We start from the raw sequence: 26,287 nt of genomic DNA, 5'->3' as shown, positions 1-26,287 counted from the left end.
TATCCAAAACATATTCAGTATAAAAGTGAATCAGTGTGTGGATTTACATTCCCCACAAACAGCTCACATTTACTCCGTGTCCAATTCCCCAAAGATCCCACGGCATTATATCGAACAAGAGCAGGGGAGTTCTCCCCTGTGTTTGACCAATATTTATCCCTCAACCAACTTCACTAAAACAGATCATTTAGTCATGTATCACATTGCTGTAGTTGGATCTTGCTGTGCGCAATTGGCTGCCGCGTTTCCCTTCATTACAACAGTGATAACACTCCAAAGAGTACTTGATTATCTCTAAAGAACTTTGGGGCATCCTGATGTCGAGAAAGGTGCTATATAAATGCAAGTCTTTATTTTTCTGATCGGCAACTGCTTGTGGGATGGAAGAGAAAAGGACACACGAGTTGATGACATGCTTCCCGGTTACACAGCACGGAAAGCTCAGTTTGGGAACAACATTACATTTTATCAGATAGCATCAAACCAGAGGAGAATTGTCCTTCATTAATCGATGCATCAAAAGCTTTGCATTGCTTTAATTATATTTTATTCAGTACTGCACATGTCATACACGAAACATCATGTTTTTAAGGTCATGCCATCAGAAATATATTTTAGATGGATGTTGTTTACTGATTCAGTAGTCGAAGAATTAACTCCAGGTTGATCCCACCCACGCACAGTCCATATCTCTCCCACACATTTTGTCACAGAAATCCACAATTTCACCATCAGGGAGGGGCAAGAACTCACAATGTAACTTGCAGGAAACATCTGCTGGTTCGGTGCAGAAAAACAACCAGATGTTTCCTGCCCCCTGAGCAGAGACAGAAGCCAATTACAACCACCTATTGTGAATGGAACCTATTTGTGCACAAATCTGCCCAGCAACAATGTACTAGAACTGGCAAGGAATAACCTCATTGCTTATATTGAGATCATTTCAAATGACTGGTTAAATCTGGGAATTATTCCCAGATCCTGCGACCTATCTGACCCACCAGAATCCACAAACCCTGCTGAGTCGTTGAATATATTCAAGGCTGAGATCGATAGATTTTTGGACTGTAGGAGAATCACGGGATATGGGGATAATGCAGGAAAGTGGAGTTGAGGTCGATGATCAGCCATTGTGTTATTGATTGGCAAAGCAGTCCCGAGGGGCCGTGTGGCCCACTCCTGCTCCGAATTCTTATGTTCTTATATAACTTCACACCTTCCCATGAAAACCTCCTCAGAATTGATAACACTAATTGTATCCTTTCTCCATTAACCCCACCTGATCACTTGGCCCTCTTGTGGTGGGCTCTGAGAAACTCCTCTGGGTGAATGTCACTGGGGAAAATGCAAGGTGTGTGTGGAATTAAATAATCATGTTCAAAAAACCTGGTGCCTGCAGTAGATGTTTATGACCAGCAGGTGGCGACAGTGACCGTATTGAAACAGGAACCATGCAGAGGCTGCTGTCACTGTCTGCATTGTTAGAACAAGTTATATCGTCGTTATCACTCAATAATTACTGATACTCACATTACTGCTCAGTCCAATTTGAAGAGAACATTCATCCTGAGAATTAGAAGGAGAAATAAAGATTGAATTTAGTTCAATCCAGACTTTGGGAAGTATGTCAAGGCCTTGGTGATGCTGCAGAGCAGAATGTCTAGAAATTTACCAGAGTGAGGTATTTCAGTGATGTGGAGACTGGAGAAACTGGGATTGTTCTACTTCCAGCAGAGAAGGTTAAAGGGTTATTTAATAGTGATTACATTTTGAAAGATTGTCATAGATTCATAGATGATTACTGCACAGAATGAGGCCATTGTGTCCATCATTCTTGAGCTAAAAAAAGAGCCATACGGCCTAATCCCACTGTCCAGCACTTGGTCCATAGCCTTGTAGCTCAGGGCACTTCAAGTGCATAATCATGTGCTTTTTAAATGTGATGAGGGTTTCTGCCTCTACCACCCTTTCAGGCAGTAAGTCAAAAATCCCCACCACACTCTGAGTGAAATACATTTTTCTCGACTCCCCTCTAATTCTTCCACCAATTACTTTAAATTTATGTCCCCTGCTTATCGGTCTCTCTGCTGAGAGAACTAGGTGCTTTCTATCCACCCTATCTAGGTCCCTCATAATCTTGTACTCTTCAATTGAATCTCCCATCAGCCTCCTCTGTTCCAAAGAAAACAACCCCAGCCTAACCAAGCTATCCTCAGAGCTAAAATTCTCCAGTTCTGGCAACATCCTCATTATTCTCCTTTGTACCCTCTCTAGTGCAATCACATATTTCCTGTAATGTGGTGACCAGACTGCATGCAGTAATCTACCTGTGGCCTAACTAGTGTTTTATACATTTCAAGCATAATCGCTCTGCTCCTTTAGTCTATGCCTCGGCTACTCAAATAAAGTATCCTGTATATCTTCTTAACCACCTCATCTCTCTGTCCTGCTACCTTCAAGGATCTGTGGACATGCACTCCGTCCCTCCGTCCCTCTACATTTCTCAGTGTTCTACCATTTATTGTCTATTCCCTTGCCTTGTTAGCCCTCCCGAATTGCATTACATCACACTTCTCCACATTGAATTTCATTTGCCACTGTTCTACCCAATTGATCAGTCCAGTGATATCTTCCTGTAGTCTACAGCTGTCTTCCTCAATATCAACCACACGGCCAATTGCTGTATCATCTGCAAACTTCTTAATCATGCCCCCTACATTCAAGTCCAAATCATTGATATATCACACAAAAAGCAAGGGACGTAATACTGAGCCCTGCGGAACCCCACTGGAAACATCCTTCCTGTCACAAAAACACCCATCGACCATTCCCGTTTGCTTCCTGCCTCTGAGCCAATTTTGGATCCAACTTGCCAGTTTCCCTTGGATCCTGTTAGTGTTAGTGTTTGTCAGAAGAATCATTCAACACTCAGAGTCAGTTCCAACGCCAGTGCGGCCTTTATTTACGCCAGCGGGGAGGAAATCACAAAACTGAGTCCAGGCTTCTCTCCGCTGAACAAAGGGTTTCATGGATCTTTATATGTTTTACAACAGTTTGCTACAGTTACATACAACAGTTTACTACAGTTACATTAGACCAATAGCATTAGTCTCTAAACGTAAAGTGGCTCATGTGTTGCCAAGAGATGTGTTGCCAAGGAGTGTGTTGCTAGGGATGACTCATGTGTCTTGTAACATGGCCTGGACCTCCCTTATCTTACTGTCCTTGGATGCTGGCATTGGGTAGCCTCCTTATCTCCATCCTGCTACAGAGCCGTATTGTTACTAGAACATTTGGTCCTGAGGCCTAGCTGATTAGAGACACCTGCAGAGCTTGCTTGCTGGTCCTGTGTGTGGGAAACAACAAGTATCAGTCTCCAGGAATGCGGTCTATTTCAGCTAACAGAAATCCCTTGAGGCTTCACTGGTAGCCATTTTATGGTACAAGTTACATATTTAATTCTAACCTTATTCTACAGGTGCCGTTGCCCTAGGGTGCCTAATACCGACAACAATTCCCTCCTTTCGGTAAGAGGACTAGTCCTAGTCCCCCTTTAACAAACCGCCCTACTTATGTTAGATTTTGTGCACGGCCCGGTACTCCCTGCCTCAACGTGCTGGCCAGTCACGCGGTTTCAGGAGTCCCGGTTGCTTAGATCAAATTAACTCAGGTCAAATCCTCCTTCTCCTTTATTAGACAGGCTTGTTTAGTATCTGGGGACAGATCATGGGTCCCTCTTCGTTGTGCATGGTGCCTGCATGCCTGGCAGGTCATTATGCCCCATGTTATTGCTAAGATCAATTGTATCCCGACCAGTATGTGTGAAATTATACGAATCCAAGGATGGATGTTCACATTTATTCCCCAGTCCCAGACCTTTCTCCACCAACTGTGACTTTGTAAGTCTATTTCGATATCTTCTTCCAGTACTTTGATTTTAGTTTGCAGATGGTGGTAGAGCTTTACGGATTGACCCACCCTGAGCCTCAATAGGGACCTGATCTGGCTCATCATAATCCTGCAAATGATCATGGAGCTGATCGGTTACATCAATAGCTTCAGGCTTCCGGTGCCTGACCTGGGTGATACGCGCTTGCCCGATCGTGACAGGTCGTAGTGGCGTGAAGCAAAAGTTTGGCTGTGGTATAGGGCACTGCAGGTTATTATACTGGTATGAACGCTCTGTGGTAGAGATGCAGTATCTTCCTTTTCCTCCATAACCTGATCTCGCGAAGTACCTATGTGCAGGCACTATTTCTAGTACACACCCGTCGGTTCGGTTAAACCCGCACTCGTCCAGCTCCCCTCGGCCCACCGAGTGAGGGCATACTGTGATCTCCCCCCTTTGCTTGCAATGTGTTAGGGAAATCCCGGTAAGTATGTTGTTTCGACGAACGGCGGAGGTGGTGGTCAGATAATAACGGATGGAGACATTTTCCCGTATTGCTCCGATATTCTCTAGTTGGTATAGGGGAAACGGCCCTGAGTCTGGCGTGGCTATAGGGTTCATCAGGACTATCCCTATCCCGGTAGTCCTACCCATCTGGCAATCTGGAATTGTTGGGTATACTCGGGTCAGCCCCTTCAGAGTACAATTATCCAATGTCCCCCTCTGGTTAGCCAACTGAGCCAGATGTGAACTGTCTATCCAATCGGGTACTTCCCCGCGTTGGATCTAGTCGAGATTGTGGCAGATCTGTCCCACCATCCACATACCATAAGCGTGACAGAGTTGCCCCTGTCTTTGCTTTCCTGTATCTTCTTTTTCTCTATCAATGAGATGATTGATGGTTTTGGCGTGAGCTTCCAGGACTGAGATGCCATCCAACTGGATTTCGGCACCCTCCTTTCCTAGGTTGGCTTGGTCTTCCTGGTTTTGCTCCACCCTCTCTAATAACCCCATCATCACCCCTCTAAGCTGTTCCACCCTCTCATTTAATCCTTGTATGTCTATCGAGTTTACTGCGGAGGTCCCTGTATTGAAAACGGGAGCATTATCATTAATTAGTTCCCTCTTTGTCCTGGGGGCTAACCCCTGTCCTCGGAACCTACAGGCACCCATTGCATCGGCAGCCTGCTGCATTACAACTTTACTTAATACATTGTACATTTTCCTTGACTGTTCTGTACAGTATTCCGGCATCTGGATGCCTGAAATATTGATCAGAACAGGCACAATTTCATGTTTAACATTATCATACAATAATTCCCCTTCGTTGTACATTACAATCCCATTTTCTGGTCCCTTAGTAGTTATGGGGCAAGGCAGTTCCTCGGGCAATGTAGTGATTCTTATGGGGCGCGGTGTCGGAGGGGGTGAGAAACATACATACAATGATATTGCAGCCGCCCCCACCCCCCTCGTAATACCCACACAGCCCCACTCCCTTTTTGCGGATGACTGATTGCTGGGATTGTCCCGGAGGCACGCAAATTATGCCGAAAGTACATTCATCAGGCCCTTTGACATCCCTCCGTTTAATGCAGCTGCTCCTTATACCCGTGGAGCATTGTACACATACGCTTATTCTTATTAGGATTCACTTGTAACCATGCATTAAAATAAGTCCTGTCCTTGCTCCAGTCCTTGGCTGCTGGGATGCACATTCCATCTGTTAAATTAAACAAGACTCCATAGTTCATGTCGTTGTTTATTTCCTGAGTGCGCTGCAATCCGTCGGTGTTGCCCAGGGTACGTGCCTGTCGCAGGGCTATCCATATTACGAGTAGCGCCGTTCGTATTCCCATTCTGGTAGGTATTATCTGTAATTTTAAACAGACGGCCTGGTCGTCACCAGGGGTTAGGTTTTGCTCTACGAGTATCCCTGTCACCCTGCGAAATCAGAAGCACAAGGTTATAATCGAACCATTTCGAGTTGAATCTGTGGGGCGTGCGCCCGTGTCTTTACCCACTTAAATATTACCCAAACTCCTATTATGACCAAGGTCAAAGCTATTCCTCCGAACATCGTTGTCTGCTTTACCGTTAGGTTGTGTTTGTGGACTACACCTACCCACCGTGGGGTACATTGGCTCTATTGCCAGAGGTGATGGTGCTATGGCTGTGCACTGCACTATCCGTCTAGTCCCGTTATCTCTTCCAGCCTGTTTATCTTAGCTTTTAACTCTTCAATTTGTTTTATTGAGTATCTATTTCTTTATTGTATCAGGCAAGTATTATTACATAAGCTAGTTCTATTTTTATTTCATGTTTCCTCTGTTAGGTGAGTCTTTTTTTCTATTAAGAAATCCAAACTAATAATGTTCAGTATCTTAAACGGCTGTCAATGGAAAGGGTTAACTCCTTTCCAGGTTCGTAAGAAGACCTGATGTCATTACGTGACTTCACGTAATCATCTGAAAAAAAAAGTCTTTGTGCCTTCAAAACTGGCTTAGAAATTAGGAATCCGTTAAACAGCATAAATCATTAGAGTAACCTCCAATGTTTTCTTAACTTCTAATTCAAGTACTTGCCAAATAAATTTTTTTTTTAAATTGATTTAAAACGGGACCACACATACAATAGCAATTTTGTTCACTGAAATTCAATTTTTTTATTTTTTTATTTCTCTCTCAGCACAAAATCTAAACTTCTGTGCCAGTTCCATAAGAATTTAAGAATTCAGTAAGATTCTCTAATTCCCAGTTTTTTTCCTGTGCTGAATTCGCATAGCTTAGATCTTCAAAACCCTCCTGCTTGTTTAGACTGTTCGGGACTTTTCTTGATAAACACTGTCCATTTTGGAAATCTTTTCAAACTGCATTGAAACTTTCTCATAATTTAAAATCATTGTCAATGTTGAGTGTTTTTTACCTCTTCAAAAATTTATTTCTTTTTCTAATTAAACCAATATCTTTTTCACAGAAAAACATCAACTAGTATTTAGTAAGTTATGTCTTTTTCCATCACAAACACATTTTGTTTACTTTCAAAGTGGCGTCTTTATTTTCTGTGCCTTCTCTGAATATCTCAAAATCCCAATTCAAACTTTGTCATTTCAATCTTTATTTAAAACCTTTTTTTTTGCTAGAAGCTCTTTTTTTTTAAAAGCATTCTTGATCTCATTCCGAGACTAAATTTATGTCTTTCAACCCAATCAATCATTGCATGTTTTCTTTCGACAAGTAAATTATTATTTTTTTTTAACCACCGGGACCATGTATTTTTTTATCTTTTGCTCAACAAACCTATCGTTTGTACATTTCCTAGCTCCATAACTTATCATCCGAATAAATCCACACCTGCGTTTCTAACTTAAATGTCTTAAAACTCCCCACATACAGGACAACACTACAAAGGGTTAGCTAAAATAAACAGACACTTGCATTCCTCTTCCAACCAGGCTTTCAGAAACATGACAACATAAAAATTCATTCCGCAGTCACAAAATCACACGGGCACTTCTCATTTAAAACAGACGTTCACAAAAGTCTCTCTTCTTTCCTAGTAATCTTTTTTTTTGGCCGGCTCTATTCCTCTTCCATACTTCACTTAAGACAATCACCATCAGTTTTTTTAAATCTTAGCTTCCTATGTTAATTTACATGGGCTCGCAGTATCAAGACCACAGCCTTTTTTTTCTTTTTGACTTTCCGTTCCTTCTCCCACCATTCCCGTTGCTTTGCTGGTAGTTCCTGAGGATTCCACCCTGCTCTAATCATTTTTTCGATTAGTTTCTTTTGCTTTTCCGCCAGGTGGCGGGTAATGGACTCTTCTGGTCCCCACTCGAGGTTACTTGTTTTCATGGCCATTCCTGGGTAGGACTAGAACCGTTAGGTATCTACTCTCAGAGGTCCGCTTTCTACCTAGCGTAACTTGTAGTAAACCGTCAGGTCACAAGTTCTGCTGTTACACAGACTTATACAATTCTTAAAACGCGTTTAAGCAATTCCCGCAGTGCTTACGTTAACCTTAACGACTATCTACCACCGCTCTTGCCCGTTGGTCCGACCCTGTTCACAGGTTTGGATTCCGTTAGCCGCTGTACACCGCTTGGTTATACCCCGGGGTATATTTCAAATTACACTGCTGGGTCCGGAAGATGCCTTTCAGTATCACGATCCCACGGTCCAAGTGTGTTCCCGGCACCTATTTAATTCCTGGCCGTCACGTGGGTCTAAAGTCCTCTTAATTCTGGCTCAGGCTAAGTGTTTGAGATATTAGACCGTCTCCTCGTGTCAATCAACCAGCAGCCACCTTCCGCACCCTTTATAATTAAAAATCGTTATGTATACTCACCCGGGTTTTTCCAAGGGCGCCCAGTGACCCCGAAATCCTGTTCGTGATGCCACTGTTAGTGTTAGTGTTTGTCAGAAGAATCACTCAACACTCAGAGTCGGTTCCAACGCCAGTGCGGCCTTTATTTACGCCAGCGGGCAGGAAATCACAAAACTGAGTCCAGGCTTCTCTCCGCTGAACAAAGGGTTTCATGGATCTTTATATGTTTTACAACAGTTTGCCACAGTTACATACAAGAGTTTACGACAGTTACATTAGACCAATAGCGTTAGTCTCTAAACGTAAAGTGGCTCATGTGTTGCCAAGAGATGTGTTGCTAAGGGGTGTGTTGCTAGGGATGACTCATGTATCTTGTAACATGGCATGGACCTCCCTTATCTTACTGTCCTTGGATGCTGGCATTGGGTAGCCTCCTTATCTCCATCCTGCTACAGAGCCGTATTGTTACTAGAACATTTGGTCCTGAGGCCTGGCTGATTAAAGACACCTGCAGAGCTTGCTTGCTGGTCCTGTGTGTGGGAAACAACAAGTATCAGTCTCCAGGAATGCGGTCTATTTCAGCGAACAGAAATCCCTTGAGGCTTCACTGGTAGCCATTTTATGGTACAAGTTACATATTTAATTCTAACCTTATCCTACAGGTGCCGTTGCCCTAGGGTGCCTAATACCTACAACACATCCCATGGGTTTTACGTTTTCTGACCAACCTGCCTGGTGTGACCTTGTCAACGGTCTTGCTGAACTTGATGAAGACTACATCAAATGTCTTACCCTGATCAACCCTTCTCATTATCTGCTCAAAAAATGTAACCAAGTTAGTCAGATATGACATTCCTGTAACAAAACCACTTTAACAGTCCTTGATTAATCTGTGGCATTCGAAATGAAAATTTATCCTGTCCCTCAGAACTATTTCCAATAATGTTGCCACCACCGAGGTTAGGCTGACTGACCTATAATGACTCGGTCTATCCCTTTCTCCCTCTTTTTAAACAATGGCACAATGTTAGCAGTCCTCCAGTGCTCTGGCACCATGCCTCTGGCCAGAAAGGTTTGGATAATGATGGTCAGAGCCTGCACTGTTTCCTCCCTTGCCTCTCTTACCAGCCTATGATACATTTCATTCACGACTGGTGATTTGTCTACTTTCAAAGATGCTAAACCACTTAATGCTTCATCCATCTCTATGTTTATCCCATCTAATATTTCACACTCCTCCTCCTTAACTACAGTGTCTGCATTGTCCCTCTGTCTGGAAGGACAGACGCAAAGTATGTATTGAGAACCAGACCCATGTCTTCTGCCTCCACACATAGGTTACCGATTTGATCCCTTGCTTTTTATGTATTTATAAACCACCTTTGGGTTTTCCTTGGTTTTACTTACCAACATTTCCATGCCCTCTCTTTGCTTTCCAAATGTCCCTTTTCATTTCACCCTCCACTTTCGAGACTCCCCCAGGCTTTTTGTAGTATTGAGCTCTCTGTACCTGACAAAAGCTTCCCTTTTTTGCCTTATAGTATGCTCCGTGACATCCAGGGGATCTAGATTTTGGAGTCCCACCCCTTTTCTTTATGGGAACATTCTTGCTCTGTACCCTCCCTATCTCCGCTTTGAAAGCCTCCCACTGCTCTGACACTGATTTACCTCCAAGTAGCTGTTTCCCGTCTCTTTTGTTAAATCCCTTCTCAGCTTATTAAAATTGGCTTTCCCCAATTGACATTTACACCTAGTCTACCTTTTTCATAAGTATGCTAAATCTAACTGAATTTTGATCACAAGCACCAAACTGCTCTCCCACTAATACCCCTTCCACCTGGCCAGTTTCATTCCCTAAAACAAAATCCAGAACTGCTCGTTGTCATTGCTACGTTCTGGCTAAAAAAAGGTTCTTCTGAATGCATCTTCAGAGTTCGAGGGTAGTTGAATCCCCCTGCTAATGCTCCCTATTGTTTTTGGACTTCTCAGAAAAGTGGCTGTATATTTGCTCTTCTATCTCCCTCTGACTGTTTAGGGATCTGTGGTTGTGTGCTTGTCCCTTTTTTGTTCTTCAGTTCAACCTATATGGAGTCATTCGATGATCTTTCCAACATATCATCCCTCCTTACAGCTGTAATGGTTTCCTTTATGGGCAATAGGGTCATTGTCCTCTCTTGCGCTTGGATTTTCATTTCTTGAGGTTTTCCTCTGGTATCTGCCACTTTTATTTGTCACATGCCTTTTATTGCTTTTTGTATAATTCTACTTGCTATTATCCAGCTAGAGCTCAGGATGTAGTTGGATTTCAAGGCATGTGTTAGAGTCTTTAAATTGGGTGTAGCTAGTTGAAAGAGTAGCCATGCTTAAGATGGAGATAAGAATTATGGTTGAAGGTATTTTAGGTTCAGGGTTTAGCTTAGAGTTCGGGTCGGTAGTGTTGGGGTCATTCGGGTTAGTGTCATTAGGGTTAAAGTAGAGGTTATGTTGGAATTTGGGATTAGGGTTGGTGTTGTGGTTTGCGTCAGGGTTTGGGTTTGTGAGATAGGGTTAGCGTTACTGTAGGCTTTCCATGGGAGTTGGGTTAGTTTTTTGTGGATACTTTAGGTTTGGGTCTGGGTCAGAGATTTCCTGCTTTATATTTGATTGAGGCAATTTGGTAACTGGGTTTCTGATTCCCAGAATCTCTCTCTGTCTTTTTCCTTTGTGTGCTTGTCCAGCTCATATTGGTTTCAAGCCACATAATTTCCAGGGACTGAACCCCACGTTCCATGAAACGTCTGCTGATAGATTTGCCTTCATGTTCTCTTCTGGTGCACTGAGGTACCCTGTAAGACTGGTTCATTGACAGTTCCCTGGTTCCCTGTTATACAAGATGTAGCATTGTTTGCATCAGATTGCCGTAAATTACACTGGGCAGCTCGCATTTAATCTTTCGGCTTATGAATCTGTTTCCCCATGCTCCTGCTTTGTATCTGGTTTTGGATTTGCAGCTATTTACATGTCCCAGGTTGCTTGTCACCAGAGTCCTGGTTGCCTGAACTCTGCTCAAACAACACGTCATTTAGATTCTTGCCTCTTTTAAAAACTGATGTAATGCTGTACTGGCTCAGTGTGTACCTCTCCTTTCAGTTTTTCAAAATTATTTCAATCACTCTGTTACTTTGTGAGGCCACTTGAGACAGGGTCTAGTGTAATATAAACAGAGACAGGACCGATTGTAATATAAACAGAGACAGAGCCTAGTGCAATATAAACAGAGACAGGGCCTAGTGTAATATAAACAGAGACAGGGTCTAGTGTAATATAAACAGAGACAGGGTCTAGTGTAATATAAACAGAGACAGGGTCCAGTGCAATATAAACAGAGACAGGGTCTAGTGCTATATAAACAGAGACAGGGTCTAGTGTAATATAAACAGAGACAGGGTCTAGTGTTATATAAACAGAGACAGGGTCCAGTGTAATATAAACAGAGACAGGGTCTAGTGTAATATAAACAGGGACAGGACCTATTACAATATAAACAGAGACAGGACCTAGTGTAATATAAACAGGGACAGGACCTATTACAATATAAACAGAGACATGGTCTAGTGCAATATAAACAGAGACAGGACCTATTATAATACAAACAGAGACATGGTCTCGTGTAATATAAACAGAGACAGGGTCTAGTGTAATATAAACAGAGACAGTGTCTAGTGTAATATAAACAGACAGGACCTATTATAATATAAACAGAGACATGGTCTCGTGTAATATAAACAGAGACAGGGTCTAGTGTAATATAAACAGAGACAGTGTCTAGTGTAATATAAACAGAGACAGGACCTATTATAATATCAACAGAGACATGGTCTCGTGTAATATAAACAGAGACAGGGTCTAGTGCAATATAAACAGAGACAGGGTCTAGTATAATATAAACAGAGATAGGGTCTAGTGTAATATAAACAGAGACAGGGTCTAGTGCAATATAAACAGAGACAGGGTCTAGTGTATTATAAACAGAGACAGGGCCGACTGTAATATAAACAGAGACAGGGTCTAGTGTAATATAAACAGAGACAGGGTCCAGTGTAATATAAACAGAGACAGGGTCTAGTGTAATATAAACAGAGACAGGGTCTAGTGTAATATAAACAGAGACAGGGCCCAGTGTAATATAAACAGAGACAGGGTCTAGTGTAATATATACAGAGACAGGGTCTAGTATAATATAAACAGAGACAGGGTCTAGTGTAATATAAACAGAGACAGGGCCCAGTGTAATATAAACAGAGACAGGGTCTAGTGTAATATAAACAGAGACAGGGTCTAGTGTAATATAAACAGAGACAGGGTCTAGTGTAATATAAACAGAGACAGGGTCTAGTGTAATATAAACAGAGACAGGGTCTCGTGTAATATAAACAGAGACAGGGTCTAGTGTAATAGAAACAGAGACAGGGCCTAGTGTAATATAAACAGAGACAGGGTCTAGTGTAATATAAACAGGGACAGGGTCTAGTGTAATATAAACAGGGACAGGGCCTAGTGTAATATAAACAGAGACAGGGTCTAGTGTAACAGAAACAGAGACAGGGTCTCGAGTAATATAAACAGAGACAGGGTCTCGTGTAATATAAACAGAGACAGGATCTAGTGTAATAGAAACAGAGACAGGGCCTAGTGTAATATAAACAGAGACAGGGTCTAGTGTAATATAAACAGGGACAGGGTCTAGTGTAATATAAACAGGGACAGGACCTAGTGTAATATAAACAGAGACAGGGTCTAGTGTAATATAAACAGAGACAGGGCTTAGTGTAATATAAACAGAGACAGGGTCTCGTGTAATATAAACAGAGACAGGGCCTAGTGTAATATAAACAGAGACAGGGTCTAGTGTAATATAAACAGAGACAGGGTCTAGTGTAATATAAACAGAGACAGGGTCTGGTGTAATATAAACAGAGGCAGGGTCTAGTGCAATATAAACATAGACAGGACCAATTATAATCTAAACAGACACAGGGTCTAGTGTAATATAACAGAGACAGGGCCTAGTGTAATATAAACAGAGACAGGACCTATTATAATATAAACAGACACAGGGTCTAGTGTAATATAAACAGAGACAGGGCCTAGTGTAATATAAACAGAGACAGGGTCTAGTGTTATATAAACAGAGACAGGGTCCAGTGTAATATAAACAGAGACAGGGTCTAGTGTAATATAAACAGAGACAGGGTCTAGTGTAATATAAACAGAGACAGGGTCTGGTGTAATATAAACAGAGACAGGGTCTGGTGTAATATAAACAGAGACAGGGTATAGTATAATATAAACAGAGACAGGACCTATTATAATATAAACAGACACAGGGTCTAGTGTAATATAACAGAGACAGGGTCTTGTGTAATATAAACAGAGACAGGGTCTAGTGTTATATAAACAGAGACAGGGTCCAGTGTAATATAAACAGAGACAGGGTCTAGTGTAATATAAACAGAGACAGGGTCTAGTGTAATATAAACAGAGACAGGGTCTAGTGTAATATAAACAGAGACAGGGCCCAGTGTAATATAAACAGAGACAGGGTCTAGTGTAATATATACAGAGACAGGGTCTAGTATAATATAAACAGAGACAGGGTCTAGTGTAATATAAACAGAGACAGGGCCCAGTGTAATATAAACAGAGACAGGGTCTAGTGTAATATAAACAGAGACAGGGTCTAGTGTAATATAAACAGAGACAGGGTCTAGTGTAATATAAACAGAGACAGGGTCTCGTGTAATATAAACAGAGACAGGGTCTAGTGTAATATAAACAGAAACAGGGTCTAGTGAATTCACAGGGCTTCGGGAAAGGGCAGGGAGTGGACTAGCTGTAATACTCTCGCAGAGAGCGGCACGGACTATATGGGCCTAATGGCCCTCTTCTGTGCTGTAACCGTTCTCTGATTCTATAATACACCAGAGCCTGTCTCAGTTATTACTACACTAGACCCTGCTCCAGTTTATATTACCCCATCCACCACGTTAAATATTCACTCCCTCCACCACCGGCGCACCATGTCTGCAGTGATTACTATCCACAAGATGCATTGCAGCAACTCGCCAAGATATCTTCGGCAGCACCTCCCAAACCTGCGACCTCTTCCACCTAGAAGGTCAAGGGCAGCAGGCTCATGGGAACACCATCACCTCCACATACCCCTCCAAATCACACACCATCCTGACTTGGAAATGTATTACCGTTCCTTCATAGTCGCTGGGTCCAATTCGTGGAACCCCCTCCCTAACACTGTGGGGGTCCCTTCACCACACGCTCTGCAGCGGTTCAAGGTGGCAGCTCACCACCTGCTTCTCAAGGTCAATGAGGGACAGACAATCAATGTTGGCCTAGTCAGTGACACCCACACCCACATGTCAGGAACCAATAAAACAATGTCCCTGTATCAGTAATTACTGCACTGGGCCCTACCTCAGTTATTACTGCTCTAGAACTACTAATATTGTTCGAGGCCCTGTCTCAGATATTACTGGAGTATACCATGCCTTTGTTCCTATTACACAATATTTATATTTATATTAAACTGGACAAGGAAACGGTTTATATTACACTCACCCCATTCTTTCATATCAATAAACTGGACCATGTCTTTGTTTATATTAGCCTGGACACTGTCATCAGTTTCACTGCACTAGACCATGCCTCTGTTCATATTAAACTAGAACCTGCCTCACTTATTACTGCATTAAACCCTGTAACTCCCGGGGTAGGTACAGCATGTGTCAGATACAGAGTAAAGCTCCATTTACACTGTGCCATTAAACACTCCCAGGGCAGGTACAGCACGGGTTAGATACAGAGTAAAGCTCCCTCTACACTGGCCCATCAAACACTCCCAGGGCAGGTACAGCACGGTTTAGATACAGAGTAAAGCTCCCTCTACACTGTCCCATCAAACACTCCCAGGGCAGGTACAGCACGGTTTAGATACAGAGTAAAGCTCCCTCTACACTATCCCATCAAACACTCCCAGGGCAGGTACAGCACGGTTTAGATACAGAGTAAAGCTCCCTCTACACTGTCCCATCAAACACTCCCAGGGCAGGTACAGCACGGTTTAGATACAGAGTAAAGCTCCCTCTACACTATCCCATCAAACACTCCCAGGGCAGGTACAGCACGGTTTAAATACAGAGTAAAGCTCCCTCTACACTGTCCCATCAAACACTTCCAGGTTATTTAATGCACAGGTCATATTTTGGATTAAAGCTCCCTCTGCGCACTCCAATCAATTTGGATCGAGGCATATCATTCGGGCTCAAGGAAAACTTTTGTTCGATGTTGAATCTAGTTTAGGGCAAGGCCAATGATCCATTCTTGAGAGACAAGACGGAAAGTGGAACTTGGAGAGGGAGAGGATACAGGAAATCCCCACTGACACATTTGTGATGTCACTGTATACTGTGACTGGAATCTTTCCCCATTCTGACCGTGGGGATCATCTTTACTTTATTCTCCTATAATTTAGAGAAATGTCCCAAAAAACAATTGTTACTGGAATCCGTTGAGACATTTGCATTTCTTTCTCTGTTTATTTCTGTGCTGTTTTGGTGGGGAAACATTTATTGTGTTTCTGTCGCTCAATACTCTAATCTGGGACTTCTATTTCTGTGTGTATTTACATAAACCCCTCACTGGTTCCCATGAAGTGTTCATGGCAGAAAAACCAGTTCAACAGAGTCACTTATTGATTAGTCTCAACTCACAACAAGGGCTTATTTTAAGAACATTGACAGTTGGAACATTAATAGAAATATCTCAAACAATTACACTGGCTTCAATTTTGTTCAATTAGAACAGATGTGATTTATATCAAAGGGAATAAATATTAAAATGAATAATTCAGTTCTATTGCCGAAATCAGGGGAACATCTCTGAACACGCTGCTATTCCACTGGATCTTCATTTAGTGGAAAATTTAACCCCCTGAAACTAAACAAGTTAAACCAGTGACCACAGGAGTGCCCTACAATTGTATTGATGTGTGAGCTTTTCACATATCGCAACTGCTTTACAGCCAATGAAGTACTTTGGAAGTGTGGTCACTGTTGTAATGTAGGAAATGTGGCAACCAATTTGTGCACAGCAAGATCCCACAAACAGCAATGAAATAATGATCAGATCATCTGTTTGTCAGACGTTAGTTGAGGGATAAATATTTTCCCTGGAAACCTTGGAAAACTCAGCTGCCCTTTAAAATAGTGCCATGAGTCCTTTAAATCCACCTGCGTGGGAAGATGGGGCCTCAGTTTAATGTCTACCCCGAAAGGCAGCACCTCTGACCGTGCAGCACTCCCTCAGTACTGGCATCGGGCGGGTTGGCATAGATTATGGACTCAGGTCTCTGGAGTGGGGTTTAGTATCTGTGACCTTCTGAGTCAGAGGCGAGAGTGATCCCACTGAGCCGAGGCTTGAACATATCACAGCTTGTAGTTTAAAATGCTGCCATTCAGCTCATCGTGTCTGAAGTTCAGGGCCTGAGCCCTGTCTGACACTGATCCATTTATTATCAGGGACGAGGTCTCTTATCTTGTCTGGGATGTCATTCCCACACTGGGATTTCCACCGGGTCCATATAAAAGTGTCAGCGATTATACAAGGAACATGTGCAAGTGCCCGAGGCAGAAGGACTCACAGATCTTGAGTTTTACTCTGTGTGAGCTCTCCATCAGAGCAGCTGGAATCTGGGACTGTTCTCCTTCGAGCCGAGCAGGTCATGGGCGACTGAATAGAGGTGTTCAAAATCACGGAGCGTTTTGATCGGGTAAATTGGGAGAAAATACATCACTCACTCCTACCATCCATCCCACCCTCAATCCGTCTCTCCTTCCCTCCCTCGCTCACTCTCTCCTGCCCTCCATACCACCATCCCTCCCTCCATCAATCGCTCCCTCCCTCCCTCCATCCCTCCTTCAGCCCAACACATTGTTATTTTGTCCCTTTGCAGTGTCTCTGCTTCCATCGATGAGGATTCCTCAGCTGGAATTTTCTGCACCCAATTCATTCACCAGGCTTTCGTATAAATTAACAAATAAGAGAGTGAGTGATGGCAAATATATATATTTAACCCCCACCCTGAAAAAAACAAAAAACAGGATATCTTTCCTTTTTTAAATCAAACAAATAAAGGTAACAATTTAAAACTTGTTTGAAGACATTGTCGACTTCCAGCTGCTCTTTATCCCTCCCCCTTCTCACTGTTGAGGACGGGCCAGTGCCCGCCTGGAGCTCGCTGCCATTGTGTGTACGGGACAGTAGGACACAAGCTCTCACTACGCTGACAGACTTGGAGAAGCTGGGGCTGTTCTCCTTACAGCAGAGAAGGGTGAGGGGACATTTACCAGATTGGTACCAGGGATGAATGACTAGAAACACTAGTTCGGCCCCAGCTGGACAATTGTGTCCAATTCTGGGCACCACACTTTAGGAAGGACGTGAAGACTTTCGAGAGGATGCAGAAGAGATTTACTGCAAATGCATCAGGGATGTGGGATTAAAATTATGTGGAGAGACTGGAGAGGCTGGGACTGTTCTCCTTGGAGGAGAGAAGGTTAAAGACATGTTTAAAAGAATGGTATCAGGGATGAGGGACTTCAGTTATTGTGGAGAGACTGGAGAAGATGGGACTGTTCTCCTCGGAGGAGAGAAGACTAAGAGGAGATTTGATCGATGTGTTTAAAATCATCAAGGGTTTCGGTCGAGTAAATAAATAGAAACTCTTTCAGATGAAAGGTGATTGACAAAAGAACCAGAGGCGATATGTGGACGAACTTCTCGATACAACCACTGGTTAGGATGTGGATTGTGCTGTCTGATCGGGTGGTAGATACAGATTCAATAGTAACTTTCGAAAGAAAATTGTATAAATATTTGAAGGAGAAAAAATGCAGGATATAAGGAAAGAGCCGGGGGGAGGGGGGACTAACTGGATTGGTCTTCGAAAGAGCCGGCACAGACCCTTTGGGCTGAATTGTCACCTTATGTGCCGTACTGATCTCTGGGCCCGAGTTTGGTCAAACCTAAGTTCTGCCCAGATACCGTCGAAAGGACTGCGAAGACCCTGATGGTACAGGGTGGAAGTTTGGTGGAAAAATGAGGAAAAAATGCTCGGTGGAAGAAATGGAACTTACACACCGATTCTGGGCGACAGTGTGCGGTTGGTCAGATTCTGGGCAGCAAATGCAATCCTTGGCAAAGTAACACCGAGGATAGAGTCGGGCCCACAGAGGGCGGAACAGGGAAAAAAACATTTCAACAAACGAAAAAAATCAATTACAAATCCTTCAGAGAACCCGATCCAACAAAATCGCTGCAAAAGAAATGAAGAAAAGAGGTGCACGAACCGTCCCTTGCAGGGTCCATGCTTACCGTTCAGCCTACCACACGGCGGTCGATTCTGCTGCTGGAGAGGGGGACCGCCCGGACCAGTCTCAGGAGGGAGCGGGCGGGAGGATGGTTATCAGTGTTCCACGCCGGCGCACACCAGCGGTGCTCCCCAGCGTCTTCTCTCCCCGCCGGCGTGAGGGCCTCACCAAACTCGCTCGCAGGGGAGAGCGCCCAAAAAACAGGGAGACCGCCGAGAAAACACGGTGGCAGCCGGCAGTAAGTTCACCAAACTCGGGCCCTGTGATTCTATGAAAATGTTTCCACTGGCAGGGGGGGCCATTAACCACAGGGCACAGCTAACACGGGGCAAGACCATGTCTCAGTTTATACTACACCACGCACTCTCTCCAGTTATATTGTATTAGGCTCTGTGTCAGTTATTACTGCACTAGACTCCGTCTCTGTTCATATTAAACAAGACACTGACTCAGTTACTAATGCACGAGACTCTCTCTCAGTTTATATTAAATTAGACGATGTCCCACTTTATATGACACGAGACCCTGTCCCTGTTTATATTACACTAGACCCTGTCTCTGTATATATTACACTAGACCCTGTCTCTGTTTATATAACACTAGACCCTGTCCCTGTATATATTACACTAGGCCCTGTCTCTGTTTATATTACACTAGGCCCTGTCCCTGTATATATTACACTAGGCCCTGTCTCTGTATATATTACGCTAGGCACTGTCCCTGTATATATTACACTAGACCCTGTCTCTGTTTATATTACACTAGGCCCTGTCTCTGTTTATATTACACTAGGCACTGTCCCTGTATATATTACACTAGACCCTGTCTCTGTATATATTACACTCGGCTCTGTCCCTGTTTATATTACACTAGATCCTGTCTCTGTATATATTAGACTAGGCCCTGTCTCTGTATATATTACACTAGGCCCTGTCCCTTTATATATTACACTGGACCCAATCTCCCTTTATGTTACACTAGACCCTGTCCCTGTATATATTACACTAGACCCTGTCCCTGTATATATTACACTAGGCCCTGTCCCTGTATATATTACACTAGACCCTGTCTCTGTATATATTACACGAGGCCCTGTTCCTGTATATATTACACTAGACACTGTCTCTGTATATATTACACTAGACCCTGTCTCTGTTTATATTACACTAGACCCTGTCTCTCTATATATTACACCAGACCCTGTCTCTGTTTATATTACATGAGACCCTGTCTCTGTTTATATTACACTAGACCCTGTCTCTGTTTATATTACACTAGTCCCTGTCTCTGTTTATATTACACTAGACCCTGTCTCTGTATATATTACACGAGACCCTGTCTCTGTTTATATTACACTAGACCCTGTCTCTGTATATATTACACTAGACCCTGTCTCTGTTTATATTACACTAGACCCTGTCTCTGCATATTTTACACTAGACTCTGTCTCTGTATATATTACACTAGGCCCTGTCCCTGTATATATTACACGAAACCCTGTCTCTGTTTATATTAAACTAGATCCTATCTCTGTATATATTACACTAGACACTGTCTCTGTATATATTACACTTGACCCTGTCTCTGTTTATATTACACTAGACCCTGTCCCTGTATATATTACACTAGGCCCTGTCCCTGTATATATTACACTAAACCCTGTCCCTGAATATATTACACTAGGCCCTGTCGCTGTATATATTACACTATACTCTGTCTCTGTATATATTACACTAGACCCTGTCCCTGTATATATTACACTGGACCCTGTCTCTGTATATATTACACTAGGCCCTGTCCCTGTATATATTACACTAGGCCTTGTCGTTGTATATATTACACTGGACCCTGTCTCTGTATATATTACACTAGGCCCTGTCCCTGTATATATTACACTAGGCCCTGTCCCTGTATATATTACACTGGACCCTGTCCCTGTATATATTACACTAGGCCCTGTCCCAGTATATATTACAGTGGACCCTGTCTCTGTATATATTATACGAGATCCTGTCTCTGTATATATTACACTCGGCTCTGTCCCTGTATATATTACACTAGACTCTGTCTCTGTATATATTAGACTAGGCCCTGTCTCTGTATATATTACACTAGGCCCTGTCCCTTTATATATTACACTGGACCCGATCTCCCTTTAAGTTACACTAGACCCTGTCCCTGTATATATTACACTAGACCCTGTCCCTGTATATATTACACTAGGCCCTGTCCCTGTATATATTACACGAGACCCTGTCACTGTATATATTTCACTAGGCCCTGTCCCTGCATATATTACACTAGACACTGTCTCTGTATATATTACACTAGATCCCGTCTCTATATATTACACTAGACCCTGTCTCTGTTTATATTACACTAGACCCTGTCTCTGTATATATTACACGAGACCCTGTCTCTGTTTATATTACACTAGACCCTGTCTCTGTATATATTACACTAGACCCTGTCCCTGCATATATTACACTAGACACTGTCTCTGTATATATTACACTAGACCCTGTCTCTGTATATATTACACTAGACCCTGTCTCTGTTTATATTACACTAGACCCTGTCTCTGTATATTTTACACTAGACTCTGTCTCTGTATATATTACACTAGGCCCTGTCCCTGTATATATTACACTAGTCCCTGTCTCTGTTTATATTACACTAGATCCTGTCTCTCTATATATTACACTAGACGCTGTCTCTGTATATATTACACTAGACTCTGTCTCTGTGTATACTACACTAGGCCCTGTATCTGTATATATTACACGATACCCTGTCTCTGTTTATATTACACTAGATCCTATCTCTGTATATATTACACTTGACCCTGTCTCTGTTTATATTACACTAGACCCTGTCCCTGTATATATTACACTAGGCCGTGTCCCTGTATATATTACACTAGACCCTGTCCCTGAATATATTACACTAGGCCCTGTCTCTGTATATATCACACTATACTCTGTCTCTGTATATATTACACTAGACCCTGTCCCTGTATATATTACACTGGACCCTGTCTCTGTATATATTACACTAGGCCCTGTCCCTGTATATATTACAGTAGGACTTGTCACTGTATATATTACACTGGACCCTGCCTCTGTATATATTACACTAGGTCCTGTCCCTGTATATATTGCACTAGGCCCTGTCCCTGTATATATTACACTGGACCCTGTCCCTGTATATATTACACTCGGCCCTGTCCCTGTATATATTACACTGGACCCTTTCTCTGTATATATTGCACTAGATCCTGTCTCTGTATATATTACACTAGTCCCTGTCCCTCTATATATTACACTGGAACCTGTCTCTGTTTATATTACACGAGACCCTGTCCCTGTTTATATTACACTAGACCCTGTCTCTGTTTATATTACACTAGATCCTGTCTCTGTTTATATTACACTAGACCCTGTCCCTGTATATATTACACAAGATCCTGTCTCCGTATATATTACACTAGATCCTGTCTCTGTATATATTACACTAGGCCCTAACTCTGTATATATTACACTAGGCCCCGTCTCTGTTTATATTACACTAGGCCCTGTCTCTGCATATATTACACTAGGCCCTGTCTCTGTTTATATTACACTAGACCCTGTCTCTGTATATTTTACACTAGGCCCTGTCTCTGTATATATTACACTAGATCCTGCCTCTGTATATATTACACTAGATCCTGACTCCATATATATTACACTAGGCCCTGTCTCTGTATATTTTACACTAGACCCTGTCTCTGTTGATATTACACTAGACCCTGTCTCTGTTTATATTACACTAGGCCCTGTCTCTGTTTATATTACACTAGGCCCTGTTCCTGTATATATTACACTCGGCCCTGTCCCTGTATATATTACACTAGACCCTGTCTCTGTATAAATTACACTAGGCCCTGTCTCTGTATATATTACACTAGACCCTGTCTCTGTTTATATTACACTAGATCCTGTCTCTGTATATATTACACGAGACGCTGTCTCTGTTTATATTACACTAGACTCTGTCTCTGTATATATTACACTAGGCCCTGTCCCTGTATATATTACACGATACCCTGTCTCTGTTTATATTACACTAGATCCTGTCTCTGTATATATTACACTAGACTCTGTCTCTGTATATATTACACTAGACCCTCTCTCTGTTTATATTACACTAGACCCTGTCCCTGTACACATTACACTAGACCCTGTCTCTGTATATATTACACTAGATCCTGTCTCTGTATATATTACACCATACCCTGTCTCTGTATATATTACACTAGGCCCTGTCTTTGTTTATATTACACTGGACCCTGTCTCTGTATATATTACACTGGGCCCTGTCCCTGTATATATTACACTAGGCCCTGTCCCTGTATATATTACACTGGACCCTGTCTCTGTATATATTACACTAGGCCCTGTCCCTGTATATATAACACGCGGCCCTGTCCCTGTATATATTACACTGGACCCTGTCCCTGTATATATTACACTAGGCCCTGTCCCTGTATATATTACACTGGACCCTGTCTCTGTTTATATTACACAAGACCCTGTCCCTGTTTATATTACTCTAGACCCTGTCTCTGTTTGTATTACACTAGACCCTGTCTCTGTTTATATTACACTAGACCCTGTCCCTGTATATATTACACTAGATTCTGTCTCTGTATATATTACACTAGGCCCTGTCTCTGCATATATTACACTAGGCCCTGTCTCTGTTTATATTACACTAGACCCTGTATCTGTTTATATTACACTAGGCCCTGTCTCTGTATATATTACACTAGACCCTGTCTCTGTTTATATAACACGAGACCCTGTCCCTGTTCATATTACACGCGGCCCTGTCCCTGTATATATTACACTAGATCCTGTCTCTGTTTATATTACACTAGACCCTGTCTCTGTTTATATTACACTAGACCCTGTCTCTGTATATATTACACTCGGCCCTGTCCCTGTATATATTACACTAGATCCTACCTCTGTATATATTACACTAGATCCTGTCTCTGTATATATTACACTCGGCCCTGTCTCTGTATATATTACACTAGATCCTGTCGCTGTTGATATTACACTAGACCCTGTCTCTGTTTATATTACACTAGGCCCTGTCTATGTATATATTACACTAGACCCTGTCTCTGTTTATATTACACTAGACCCGGTCTCTGCATATATTACACTAGGCCCTGTCTCTGTATATATTACTCTAGACCCTGTCTCTGTTTATATTACACTAGACCCTGTCCCTGTTTATATTACACTAGGCCCTGTCCCTGAATATATTACACTAGATCCTGTCTCTGTTTATATTACACTAGGCCCTGTCTCTGTATATATTACACTCGACCCTGTCTCTGTTTATATTACACTAGACCCTGTCCCTGTTTATATTACACTAGGCCCTGTCTCTCTATATATTACACTACACCCTGTCTCTGTTTATATTACCTAGAACCTGTCCCTGTTTCTATTACACTGGGCCCGGTCCCTGTATATATTACACTAGACCCTGTCTCTGTATATATTACACTAGACCCTGTCTCTGTTTATATTACACTAGGCTCTGTCTCTGTATATATTACACTAGACGCTGTCTCTGTTTATATTACACTAGACCCTGTCCCTGTTTATATTACACTAGACCCTGTCCCTGTATATATTACACTAGATCCTGTCTCTGTGTATATTACACTAGACCCTGTCTCTGTATATATTACACTCGGCCCTGTCTCTGTATATATTACTCTAGACCCTGTCTCTGTTTATATTACACGAGACCCTGTCCCTGTTTATATTACACTAGGCCCTGTCCCTGTATATATTACACTAGATCCTGTCTCTGTTTATATTACACTAGACCCTGTCTCTGTATATATTACACTAGACCCTGTCTCTGTTTATATTACACTAGACCCTGTTTCTGTTTATATTACACTAGGCCCAGTCCCTGTATATATTACACTAGGCCCTGTCTCTGTATATATTACACGAGGCACTGTCCCTGTATATATTACACTAGACCCTGTCTCTGTTTATATTACACTAGGCCCTGTCTCTGTTTATATTACACTAGGCCCTGTCTCTGTATATATTACACTCGGCTCTGTCCCTGTATATATTACACTAGACCCTGTCTCTGTATATATTAGACTAGGCCCTGTCTCTGTATATATTACACGAGGCCCTGTCCCTTTATATATTACACTGGACCCGATCTCCCTTTATGTTACACTAGACCCTGTCCCTGTATATATTACACTAGACCCTGTCCCTGTATATATTACACTAGGCCCTGTCCCTGTATATATTACACTAGACCCTGTCTCTGTATATATTACACTAGACCCTGTCTCTGTTTATATTACACTCGGCTCTGTCTCTGTATATATTACACGAGACGCTGTCTCTGTTTATATTACACTAGACCCTGTCCCTGTTTATATTACACTAGACCCTGTCCCTGTATATATTACACTAGATCCTGTCTCTGTTTATATTACACTAGACCCTGTCTCTGTATATATTACACTCGGCCCTGACTCTGTATATATTACTCTAGACCCTAACTCTGTATATATTACACTAGGTCCTGTCTCTGTTTATATTACACTAGACCCTGTCTCTGTATATATTACACTAGACCCTGTCTCTGTTTATATTACACTAGACCCTGTCTCTGTTTATATTACACTAGGCCCCGTCCCTGTATATATTACACTAGGCCCTGTCTCTGTATATATTACACGAGGCACTGTCCCTGTATATATTACACTAGACCCTGTCTCTGTATATATTACACTATACTCTGTCTCTGTATATATTACACTAGGCCCTGTCCCTGCATATATTACACTAGACACTGTCTCTGTATATATTACACTAGATCCTGTCTCTGTATATATTACACTAGACCCTGTCTCTGTTTATATTACACTAGACCCTGTCTTTGTATATATTACACGAGACCCTGTCTCTGTTTATATTACACTGGACCCTGTCTCTGTATATATTACACTAGACCCTGTCCCTGCATATATTACACTAGACACTGTCTCTGTATATATTACACTAGACCCTGTCTCTGTATATATTACACTAGACCCTGTCTCTGTTTATATTACACTAGACCCTGTCTCTGTATATTTTACACTAGACTCTGTCTCTGTATATATTACACTAGGCCCTGTCCCTGTCTATATTACACGAGTCCCTGTCTCTGTTTATATTACAGTAGATCCTGTCTTTCTATATATTACACTAGACGCTGTCTCTGTATATATTACACTAGACTCTGTCTCTGTATATATTACACGAGGCCCTGTCCCTGTATATATTACACGATACCCTGTCTCTGTTTATATTACACTAGATCCTATCTCTGTATATATTACACTTGACCCTGTCTCTGTTTATATTACACTAGACCCTGTCCCTGTATATATTACACTAGGCCGTGTCCCTGTATATATTACACTAGACCCTGTCCCTGAATATATTACACTAGGCCCTGTCGCTGTATATATTACACTAGACCCTGTCTCTGTATATATTACACGAGGCCCTGTCTCTGTATATATCACACTATACTCTGTCTCTGCATATATATTACA

Source organism: Pristiophorus japonicus, chromosome 3 (assembly GCF_044704955.1).
Source record: "Pristiophorus japonicus isolate sPriJap1 chromosome 3, sPriJap1.hap1, whole genome shotgun sequence".
In the NCBI taxonomy this organism is placed as follows: domain Eukaryota; kingdom Metazoa; phylum Chordata; class Chondrichthyes; family Pristiophoridae; genus Pristiophorus; species Pristiophorus japonicus.
Note: the sequence above shows the minus strand (reverse complement) of the source record.